Here is a 12,424-nt window from a genome sequence, read left to right as displayed (position 1 = left end):
ACAGTGAAAAACAAAGTTAAGGTTGCCAATAGAGTTTTTTCAAAGGAGTTTTTCTCGTCTAAAATGACAAGAAAACCCCTCATAGTATATATTTTCAAAAAGCAGAGAATCTAAAGTTTACTACGGTAGCAATAATTTGCTTGAAGAATGAAGAGGTGTATATTTGGTATAAAAAACCTGACTTTTGGTAGTAATGATAAAAATTAATTTAAATAAGAAACTTGATACCATTATCTATCCTCATTCTAAAATGGTAAGGGTTGAAAGACCGACACTCAAAAAAGTGATTCAAAATATGATTAGCAAAATTAAAATGCCTCTTTTTCAAAATGTAAGAACTTTATTAACAAACAAAAATAGTCGTTTTCGTACATAGTATTTAAAGAACATAGTGTGAAAACTTCAGAAAATTTGACCCAGCCAGAGTGGAGTTAAATTCTTTGAAAATCTTGAATTTGGGAGAAAAGAGAAGCCAGGAAATCGGGTGATTTGCATACAGTTGCATAAATTAACACTTCTTTATCACACAACTTATGACTGCTTGACAAGCTACAGGGTAAACGCAACCAATATTTTAATCTTGGGTTAACAAATAAGTTAAAATTTGATGAATATTTGCAAAAAAAGTGATTTTGAGCAAAATACGCTGTGTTAGGTGCAGCGCCCTCTTAAAGCCACTTGAACCTCTCTTCTTAAGGGTGAGGTTGTGGCTGATCGATTTTGACTGCGATGTCTTCGCTGGGTGCCGTACGAATTTTCATGAACGATGCCTTTGTTTTTGTTTCCCAAGATGTATTTTGTGCGTGTTTATTATTAAACTCTGATAATGGTTATCAACAACAGTAGAGCTATTCAACAGTGCAAAGTCAACTTCGAACCCAAGGTTTTCTTTCAACATCCACATTGCACCTGAGGCTTGCCCTACCTTCAAGTTGGCAAAATTACACCTGGAACCCATCATATTCATTCACCTGGTACTGTTATGACCAACACAGACTTGCCAAAGCAAATCGCTTCTGCTTCCCTGGATACATTTGTACACCGGAACAGGGTTTTTTAACTAGATGGACATATTTGAAAATCAAGTTACCTTTGCGACAAACTGCCGGTTTGTGTGTGTTTTTTTCAAAGTCCGAACGACCCTCCCTAGGACAACTTAGCCGTCCCTAATCAAATATATGCACCATTGTGGTTACCAAAATGTCTGAAAGTCACAAACCAAAATATTTTGATTGCAGAACAAAAATGCAAGATTTCAAAATTCTGAAAATAATACCGCCAGCACCGAGCAAACTTATTTTTTTCTTGGGGAAAAACAAGTTTCTGATTGGCCAGATCGTGATGACATCATCATCTCTTTGAAACATCACAGGCAGGAAGCCACTGTTGTCAATTTGCAGTCCTGAAACTTCTGTATGTGTTGTTGAAGCGAAGACAAATTTCACCAACACCTATAGCTCCTGGTAGATTCTTGCTTAAAAAATATTTTATAACATTTCCAATACATGCTTCGCTGAATGCTACCACGCACTGGCCATGGTCAACATAGGATTAAAACAAGGGAATAACCCCCAGCGACTGTTAGAGGACGCTGTATATATGTGTGTGAAGTTAGCGATATGTTTCTGACACGGGCATAAAACTCGATATCAAGGGTTTTAAAGGGGGTTTCACTCTTGAGAAAAATATCATTATTGTTGTTAAGTGTGAGAAGTTTAATGCCATTTGCAGTATAATTTAGACGTCCCCGGTTTACATTGTAGGTAGCTAGAGTACATGTCCAAGGGTAAACGAAAGTATCAGGAGTTACCGTGTATAAAATATGCGGTCACTCCAATCATCACGGGAAGATCATTTTGGTTCAGAAGTTACCGATGTTGTCATTGATAATTATATCAAAATATACTGATGACATTCATTGTTATTCTTGACAAGAAGGAGGAATGAGTTTTGCGTCACAAAACGTATTAAAAGCATTTTACTTTTCGGTGCTAAACTGTCTGTGCTGACATTTCAAGAGCAATTTTCCTGAATTTTCTTATTAATTGCAAAATTGAACTTTCCTTGCAAAATGTACGAGGAAAAGTTGTGTTTCATCTTCATCACCTGAAAAAAAACTTTCATGCAACTGCAATGCTTGTCATATGCAAAAATATCAAAGTTAACGATGAAACATCTATTTCAATATATTTTATCTAAGTCTTAACGCCCGCCGATTAATTTCCTTCACTCCAAACAACTTGCGAATAATAAGGATACAGCTATTAAGTTACGTAAGATATTCAAGAAGAAACTTTCATTTTTTTTTTAATTTTGTGAAGAGCTGGACCCGAGAACGACGGAGGTAGAATCTGTGTGAGAGGACGATCATCCGCTTGTGAGCGCAGGACAAACTGAAGGAGAGTGCACCAAGCATGGCAAGAATTAATAGGAAAAAACTTATAACAGCGAACAACATATGTAATGTCAAAAGATCACCTGACGTTTCAATGGCTGTATGTCTTCTGTGTAAGCAGTATTTATCTCAATCGATTAATTATGCTGACAGAAATTAGCGATTGATTGTGGTTTTAGAAATCGTTTGTAGTTAACAGAAAAGTATGGTCATTTTGGTCTTGCACATCATTTCAGAGCTCAATAATAGACTTACGAACAAACGAATCTGTAAAGAAACGTGAAAAAGGCACACATTAGAACAGGCTTTCCGATCGCCTCAAGTCCGACGAGATAAAAAACTTTCAAGATTCGTTCAAATTTACAAAAAAAGGTAATTTCCATCTTTGTTAAGCGCAATACGTTTTATAAGTTACTCACCGATCTGCATGTCCACTTGTAGCCTCCAAGGACGTGTACACCCTGACTATGAAAGTTTGCTTTGTACTCCTTGTTGGATACGCTTCCGTGAGTTTCAAAAACGTCAATGCCTAGAGAATACTGTTTTCAACTGGGCACCTCAATAAATCAATCCTGCAGGTCAGGGATAGTGGTTTGGATCATACCATACTTCATAGCGAATTCAATACCTTTTACTGTAAATGTATAGGTGCAAGGGAAACGGCGATTGGTTGTTTTACAAGAACTGTTTCTACCATATCAAAATTGTGTCCAATGGAAATAAGAAATAAGTCCTTTCTCCGAGAGAAGAGAGGAAATGTTTTTGGGTGAAATGAGCCTCGGGGGTCACTTATTCGGACCATCAAAACCTTTACAGTTTACCTTTGGCCTACATACCACTAGGTTGGAGCCCCATTTTGAAGCTTGCAGAGTTCAATACATACACCATTGTAGTCACCAAGACCTCAGTAAATTACAAACCAAACAATTTTTGGTTGCAAAACAAAAGTCCGATTCTCAAAATAATGTGGCCGGCATAGTGGAAATTTTGTCTTGGGAAGAGAGAAGTCGCTGATTGCCCAGATCGTGATGACATCATCATCTCTTTGAACTTGACAGGTACGAAGCCACTGTCGTCAATTGGCAATCCAGCAACTTTTTTATTTTGTTTTTTGAAGTGAAGAAAAATATTACCAAAGCCTGTAGCAGTTGTCAACAATAATTGACGAGTAGAAGGAATGATTTTGGTGTCAATAGGTAAGCATTTGACTTTTCAAGGCTAAAAATCGTCTATACTGACATTCCAAGAACAACCTGAATTTTTCTCCTAATTATAACACTTAATGAGTTGGGTTTTTTCACTTTTTTCTTAGGTTTGTCAATCGCACGTTCTTGTTAGTTGCATTGTTCACATTAAAAACAAAAACACAAAAGTCATCAAAACGCACTACTATATCCTCTAAAATATTTTCTTTTCGTCAAAGATAAAATTAGATCCCCTCTGAGTAGCTTAGACTAGTCGGACTGGACAACAAAACATTATGATTCTTTTACATTACAAAAAAGGTCATTTCCATCTACGTTAAGAGCAATCATTATGATTTTTTTAAGTCACTCGCCAATCTGTGTGTCCACTTGTAGCCTCCTGGACGTGCACAACCTGACCATGAAGATATGCTTTGTACACATTCCTGGATACGCTTCCGTGAGTTCACAAATATCGACTACTTGAGAATATCAAGGCAAGCGAACACATCAAGTTTGTAAGGGGGTCCAGGGTACTGGTTAGGACAATACCACATTTCAGAGCAAATTCAATACCTGTCACTATAAATGCACTCGTGCAAGGGAAACGGCTATTGGTTGTTTATACAATAACTCTTTCCACCGCATGAGAGTTTTGACCAATGGAAATAAGGCCTTTCTCCGAGAGAAGAGAGAACTTTGGAATGCGCCTCGGGAACAAGTAGTCGGACTATCAGTCTTTTACAGTATTCTTTCGGCCAACATAATACAAAGTGGGGGCCTTGTGGAGTAAACGCAGTTTCCATCTGCTAAGTTTTGTGAAAATCGGGGATTTTATTATTCCCTTCAGAAATTACACAGGCTTTTTGGTCATTTTAAAATCCACATGTCGATAAAGGGGTGATTTGTTTCTCTAAAATTAGATATTTGCACGGTTGTTAGTCCCTACTTTTATCGGATTTTGAAAGAGAGTGGTTGGAAATTTGCTGTAGGAAAGTTTTAGCAAAAGTTTAGTATTTCATTTTTGAGGTGCAAAGGACCTTAATTAGACAATGAATTTTGATAATGAAATTGTCATATGTATGATAGTCACTCTTTTACTTTATTACCTCTCCTCCATGCTTTGTGGCAAAGTTTCGCCAGTTTTTTTTTTTTGTGTGTGTGTGATTTGTTCAAAGTCCGAACGAGCCACCCAAGGTGCAAAAAGTCCCTAATTAAATACCAAGGCTTCTGTACTGTACACCTGCTCCAAGTCTGTGGACATATAAGTATCAAAACATAAAGGTTGAAGTACTAAACATCAGAAGACCGTCGCGTTAAGTGGTAGGCTGTTTTGTAGATCGTGAAGTGAACGCCTTGGCCAGCCAGTAACTGCTCTAACTCTTCTGTAAATCACAAACCAAACAACTTTTCGTTGCAAAACAAAAATGTAAGTTTTGAAACCTCTGAAAATAATATGGCCGGCATCGTGAACAAGTTGCTAATTGGCCAGATAGTGATGACATCATCATCTCTTTGAAATATCACAGGTACGAAGCCACTGCTGTCAGTTTGGAGTCAAGCAACTTCATTATTTGCTGTTGAAGTGAAAAAAAATTCACTCGAACTTGTAGCTGCTGATGAGTTCATGGCTAACAATATATTAAAAGATTTTCAAGTTATGCTTCGCCGAATGCCACCACGCACTGACCAACATAGGGTTAAACCAGGGACTAGAGAACACTGCTTATGTTTAGGTGGTCAATGTCGAAGGTTTCCTTACTACCACTATGTTCAAGTTTAGTAGCGACATATTTCTGGCGCACTCATAAAATTCGGTATAAAGGGGTTTAAAGGGGGTTTCAGAAGTTATTGGGGTGCGGGTAAAATAAGAAGTCAGTATTAAAGTAGAAGTCACTTCGGCAACAAACAGTTGGATTCCCAATTTTTTTCCAAAACATTTTAAGCTTATTTAAGCTCACTTGGTCGACCCTTTGTGTAAATACAATATTTGTGGTTTATTTTTGTGAAGATTAAAAATTATCTTTCCCCTTGGACTTAACACAGGGATGATGGTTATTTTGAATTTCAATTATCAGTAAAAAGATTTTTATTCTTAACTTCGAAAGAGAATGGTTGAAAATTTCCCCGAGGAACGCTTGAACGTTTCTGTCACTTTCAATGCGCGGACTATCTTAATGGGACAAGGTAGAGAAAAGACAAGAAAACAGAGTTATCTTAACAATGAAACACCTATTTTAATATAGTTTAGATAAGTCTGAAGACTCGCCGATATATTTCGTTCACTACATGCCACTTGTGAATAATAAGGATACAGCTATAAAGTTCGGTAAGATATTCAAGAATAATTTTTTAGTCTTTTTAATTTTGTGAAGAGCTTGAGAGAACAAGGGAATAAGATTCTGTTTCATTTGTCCTGTTGTCCTTGTATACCAGTCGGTGCCATGCTGCGATAACTTTGTCCAATTATGTGTGCTGATTTTCATCTCCATCGTCTTCTAAGACTTCTTAAGTCTTACCCAGTCTGTTCATTAATTCCTCCTCCATTTCTCTTTCTTCAATTTCGTCCTCCAACGCGTCACTGTCAATTTAATGAAATAATGGAGTATTTTCTGTATTAGAAGACGGTCAACCGCGTATACCTATGAGCGCAGGGCAAACTGTAGAATATTGCACCAACGGCAAAATTTGTTAGGAAACAAACTTGTATCAGCGAAAATAACTTGTCATGTCAACAGACCACTTGATGTTTCAATTATTTTGTGCCTTTTTGTGAGAGCAGTATTTGTCTCAGTCTGGGATAAATTTTAGATTGACTATCTTATAAACATTGTATGTACTCACATAATCTCATCTACAACGTCCTCGCGCATGCCCGGGACTTCGTTCCTGGTTTGCGGACCGTAAGCTTTCTTCGCCTCACCTCGCCTTCTCCGCCAACCTTCAGAGTCGCTTATAAGCAAGCTCAGCGTTAAAGCCAAGCAGAAAAGTAACGTCATTCTGGTCTTTCCCATCATCATCAACAGAGTACCAAACCAATAGCTCTACCAAAGGTCTTTGGAAAAACAAATCTGTTCAGAGACACAAAAAGCAAGGCACACTGCACATTAGGACAGGCCTTCGATCGCCTTATCGAACTGTTAATTGCAATTAAGGGACAAGGTAGTGTCGTAAAGTATACATGTTTCCTCCAGATTGAGAGAGAAAACCAAAAACATACAACTTTAAATCATTTATTGAGACACATATATAGTGCATCTTTCTCTTTTAGCAAATCATTTCTTCTGAAGCATTTTGACTCCAAGGCCACAACCAAAGATATCACATGAGAACAGCCTGGGAATGGGAAGCGATTCTGTACCGCCCCCGAGGTCATTTCACATGCTAACGACGGACCTACAGAACTCGACAATGAAAGGTTGATAAAAGAGGCAAGAATGCTAACCTTCTCGATGAATCGCCTTCAACTTTACGTTTTCTTAAACACAAGAGATAAGGTCACCATCATGGCGTATTTCTGAATTCATTTTAGGGACTGCTAAGTTTCTGCAGAACATACTGACAAGTCCCTTCGAATTTTGTAGTTTCCTAGGAGAGCGAATTAGCGCAGAATAAAGACGCCAGTGCTATGACACCAAGCTTTGAATAGTAACTTGCATTTCGCCATTAGAATGCATTAAAGAGCCAGTATGTTTTTTCGCTGTTTTTTTGTTTGTCAATCACAATTTCTTCTTCTACTTCATAAGCATATAACACCTACTCTTCAGTCCGAGAACTGAACTTCGACACGTGTTAGAATACACATAGTGTTTCAATTTGAATTCTAGTCAGGGCCAGAATTCACTTGTGGACAATAACAGCTAGCAGTCAACCCATGTACTGGCAGAGTACATGTTGATCTCATCTTGCTTTCGGAAATAAAACAAGAAACTGTTGACTTGCCGCGGACACTGTTGATCTCACCTTGCTTTTGGAAATAAAACAAGAAACTCTAGATGACTTTATAAACAAAAATAGAGAAAAAGTTATCAAAACATGAAGATTCTTCTAACTTTACAAATAAACGACTTCATTTCGAATTTTGTCAAGCGCAATGATTTTTAAAAGTCACTCACCGATCTGTATGTCCACTTTAGTCCTCGCGACGTGTACACCCTGAGTATCAAGATTTGCTCTTAACTCCTGGCTGGATACGCTTCTGTGAGTTTCACAGACGTCAACGCCTTAAAATACTGCTTTCAAAAAGACAAGCGAATAATTCAAGCAGGTCATTCGGACAATACCACTTTTCAGAGCAAATTCAATACCTGTCATTGTCATGTGCATCATGTGAGGGAAACGGCGATTGGTTATTCATACAAGAAGTGTTTCCACCGAATCAGAATGGCGTCCAATGGAAATAAAGAATAAGGTTTTTCTCCAAGAGAAGAGAAAAGTGTTTCGGTGCAATGTCCTCGGCGACAGAAATTAGGACCATCAAGGTTCATTTGGCCTACATACCAATGGGCGGGGTGTCTTTTGAAGTTAGTGGAGTAAATAAGGTTTTCACCGGCTTAGTTTTGTGAAAATCGGGTATTTCGGCTATTTTGAATTTAAGGTATCGATAAAGGGGTAATTTGTTTCTCTAGTTCCAATTTGGTATAATTTGCATGATCAGTCCCGGATTTTATCGGATTTTGAAGGCGAGCGGTTGAAAGTTTGCTCGCGGAAAGTTTGAGCAAAAGTTTAAGTCTTTGATTTCGAAGGCAGAAATCACCTCACTAGACTTTGAACTTTAATAATAAGATTGTCATAAATATCATCGGTATTCTATTACTCACACCCCCTCTATGCTTCGATTTGTATATGTGTGGTTTTTTCAGTCCGAACGACCCTCCCCAGGTGTAAAAACTCCCTAATTCAATACATACACCACTGTGGTCAACAAGATGCCTGTAAAGTAGAAAGCAAACAGCTTTCGGTTGTAAAACAAAAATGCAAATTTTGAAAATTGTGAAAATCTTAGGGCGATCGGTATCGCAAAATTTTGATAACATCAAGTTGCTGATTGGCCTGATCTTGATGACACATCCTCTTTTTGAAACATCACAGCTATACGAAGCCCTTGTTGTCAATTTGCAGTCCTGCAACTTCTATATTTGTTTTGAATTCCTGAAGTGAAGAAAACTTTCACCAACGCTTGTAGCTCCTGGTCTGGTCTGTCCACCTACTATTAGAGGGCGCTGTATATACTTTGGTGGTTCCTCTATACCACAATTTTCAACGTGTGTGAAGTTAGCAATATATTTCTGACACGCGCATAAAACTTTACAAGAAGGGTTTTAAAGGGGAATTCTATGTTCACAAATTTGTTTTTATTGTTAATGGGAGACGTTTAATACCATTTGCAGTATCATGAGACCGTTTACGTTGCCAGGTTACATCTTATTTAGACAGTGTACATGACCATGAGCCAACGACAGTATAAGGAAGTGTCACGTATAAGTATGTAGTCCCGCCAATCATTATGTATAGAGCATTTGGGTTCAGAGGTTATTGATGTTGTTATTGATATTTATAATAAAGGAAACTGATAACATTCTCTGTTGTTCTTTATATTAGCCTCCTCTGCATGAAAATACATGTATTGAGTCTTCATGCTTGTACACAGCCTGGAGGGTCTAGAGGTACCAAACTGTGGTACATAGAAGTTTTGTTTCCTTGCAAACAAGAATGCAAGTGATACATCCATAAAGTCAATAGCTATGTACTCGTCATCTATCAGTTGTCCACAATAATTGACAAAGTAATGCATGTAGAAAGAATGATTTGGAATTGGGAGTCACAAAACATACCGTACTCATTTTACTTTTCAATGCTAACAATTTTTCTATATTGACATTTCAAGAGCAACTTAAATTTTCCACCTAATTGCAAAATTGAATTGTCTCATTCTCCCTTGCACAATGTACGAGAAAACAAATTTTCAGTTTCATCTTCGTCACTTGATCAAAAAAGATTCAGGCAGTATGTAATGTACGTCATACGAAAATATCGAAGTTATATTTCGTTGTTTCACTAAACCAATGGGTGCGTGTGCGTATAGGAAGTCATTATAGGCCTAAGGGATGGACCATTAGACCTTGGGGGGGTGGTCACAATGAAATTGTGAAAATTTTTTTTTTACTATTGTAAATTTCTGAAATTTTTTTTTTCCAATTGAGATTAGCTGTGCAATTTTTTTTTTTCAGAGTAAATTTTCAGATTTATAATTTTTTTAGTTCGTCGCTGTCTGAAGATAAAGAGGGCAAAGATGTGGTGCCAAGCACCACAAGCGGCCACGCAAGCGGTCACGGGGGGGGGGGGGGGGTCAGGAGAGGGGTGTCCCCCTGCTGCTGTTGGAGCTTTTGAAAAATATAGATTAAAATGGTGTTATTTGGTGGCACTTGGGAGTATTTTGTGGGGGGAGGTCAGGAGGGGGTGTCCCCCTCCTGCGTTGGAGCTTTTGAAAAATAGAGATTAAAATGGTGTTATTTGGTGGCACTTGGGGAGTATTTTTGCGGGGGGTGGTCAGGAGGGGGTCCCCCTCTCCTGCCGTTGGAGCTTTTGAAAATAGAGAATAAAATGGTGTTATTTGGTGGCACTTGGGGAGTATTTTTGCGGGGGGGTGGACAGGAGGGGGTGTCCCCCTCCTGCCGTTGGAGCTTTTGAAAAATAGAGAATAAAATGGTGTTATTTGGTGGCACTTGGGGAGTATTTTTGCGGGGGGGGGGGGGGGAAAGGGGGGGGTTCCCCCCTCCTGCCGTTGGAGCTTTTGAAAAATAGAGAATAAAATGGTGTTATTTGGTGGCACTTGGGGAGTATTTTTGTGGGGGGAGGTCAGGAGGGGGGATGTCCCCCCTCCTGCTGTTGGAGCTTTTGAAAAATAGAGATAAAAATGGTGTTATTTGGTGGCACTTGGGGAGCATTTTTTTCGGATTACACATCTTCCTCTGAAACATGGTCTTCTTGCTCCTCAGTAGCTTTCTATAGTTTTGAAAATTGACTATCTGGTTTCCTGGCTTCCCTTTCTACTGCGTGGTGAAATGCCTACATTCACCCCACCAAACATCATGCATATCTCATGATTTACAATTGATTTTGACAAGCTGAGAAGCTAAAATAAGCTAAATAATATAGTTAAATTTGCATATTTGTGTTTTTAGAGCAATTTTTGCCCTTTTTTGATCAAAAACCTATTTCTCTGTAGCAGCATGTCCAAATTGATTGGATGTGTATAGATGTGTTGAAATTTCAATATTTGTCTTTTTAGGGCAATTTATGCCATTCATGGTCAAAAAATCTGTATTTTCTGAAAGGGCTTGTCCAATTTCTTTGAAATTTGCTACACAAAAACGATTATTCATGCAGATTTATTCAGTATTTGCTATCGAGAAACTTTCAAAGTTCAACCCTTTTGTGTGTTTTTGTGTTGGGATTTTTTGGATAGATGGCATTCTACGTAGTATATTGTTGAATGTTAAAACATGTGTTGCTGTTGTTTTTTGAGGCTGTTTTTTGAGAAAAAAGAATTAAAAATGCCTTTTTAAAAGCAAAATAATACATAATGACTTGATATGTTGTTTTATCATTATTGACGTGTTTCTACTTGTTCACCCATTCTTGCATTCATCATTGCAATAAAATGCTGTGAAAAAATGAAACTGATGTGGCCTGCATCTGTTTACCTTGATCTTAAAAGGCAAATACAACTTTCTGTATTGACAACCATACCATAGTTTCAATGTTTTACCTAGTGTACCTGCTTGGTTTGTACGCAGGAAACAAGTAGAAAACAGGCTCTATAATTTCATAATTTTCAAGTGATCAGAATACAAAAGTCCTGAAAAGATAAGATAATCACAACTTCCAGTATAAGGGATACAGTCACTCTAAATGTATAAATTAAAATTAAAAATGTGCCGGGAGGATGTACTAAAAAATACAGAAAGTTGCTTTCTGTCGGTAAAATCTAAAAAAAATTCAAAATTTTCAAGACTTTTGCAGATTTTTTTTTTACGCCTTTGTCTTCTTATTTATTTTTTTTTATTTTGCAAACTAGTTTGAAGATTTTTTTTTTCCTAACTTTCTGCTCTGAAAATTTTTTTTTTCTGTTTTTGACCACCCCCCTCCCAAGATCTAATGGTCCGTCCCTAAAGGGAGAAGTCACCCCGAGGACAGACATTTCGATTCTAACATTTTTACAAACCGCTTTTGATCTGTCCCTTATCGTGTTTATTTAGGCTTATTTTCAGGCTCTAAGAGCAAACACAATTTTCGCTGTCTCGTTTTTGTGAAAATGGAAAAATAATTATTCCCTCGTTGTTAACACAACGATGATGGCCATTTTGAATTTCAATTATCGGCATATAGTTAGTTGTTTCTATGGAAGCAAACTTTGAACAATGATCCCTGATTTTCATTCTGTATTCATCAAAATTCATTCATCAAAATATTCATAATTATAAATTTACTGTTTTTAAACAATGACCATATGGTTCTGTGCAGGAAGATTAAAATAAAAAAGACCACATCGCGCTTCAAAGGAACTTGGATTAGTAAAGTTTTGGTAAGATATATATGTAACGTTTTTAGCACAAAGTTTAGTTCCAAAGAATTCAGAATTATTGAAAGCTATTTACTTGGCAGCTTCATCAGTGCAGAGGATTGTTGTATAAACTGATATCTTACAAAACTATGAAAGTGAAAATAATAGTGCTAATTGGGTAATCTTCACTTTTTATGAGCAATATTCTTGCTGTCGCGTTACCTCGATACGGGCCAAATGACAGGAATGTATATATAAAAAACACTTGCTTAGGGAGTC

General features: G+C 37.5%; 1 long non-coding RNA gene across 1 annotated transcript; it reads right to left on the bottom strand.

The window, feature by feature from the left end:
- Positions 1-5,791: 5,791 nt before the first annotated feature.
- LOC139120232 (uncharacterized) lies at positions 5,792-7,851 on the bottom strand. The gene is made up of 3 exons (XR_011549062.1): positions 7,695-7,851; positions 6,424-6,650; positions 5,792-6,160 (listed from the first exon to the last, which is right to left on the bottom strand). It is a non-coding gene; the product is annotated as an uncharacterized lncRNA (long non-coding RNA).
- Positions 7,852-12,424: the final 4,573 nt, after the last annotated feature.

Source organism: Ptychodera flava, chromosome 20 (assembly GCF_041260155.1).
Source record: "Ptychodera flava strain L36383 chromosome 20, AS_Pfla_20210202, whole genome shotgun sequence".
NCBI lineage: Eukaryota > Metazoa > Hemichordata > Enteropneusta > Ptychoderidae > Ptychodera > Ptychodera flava.
This window is presented reverse-complemented; position numbering and strand designations above follow the sequence as displayed.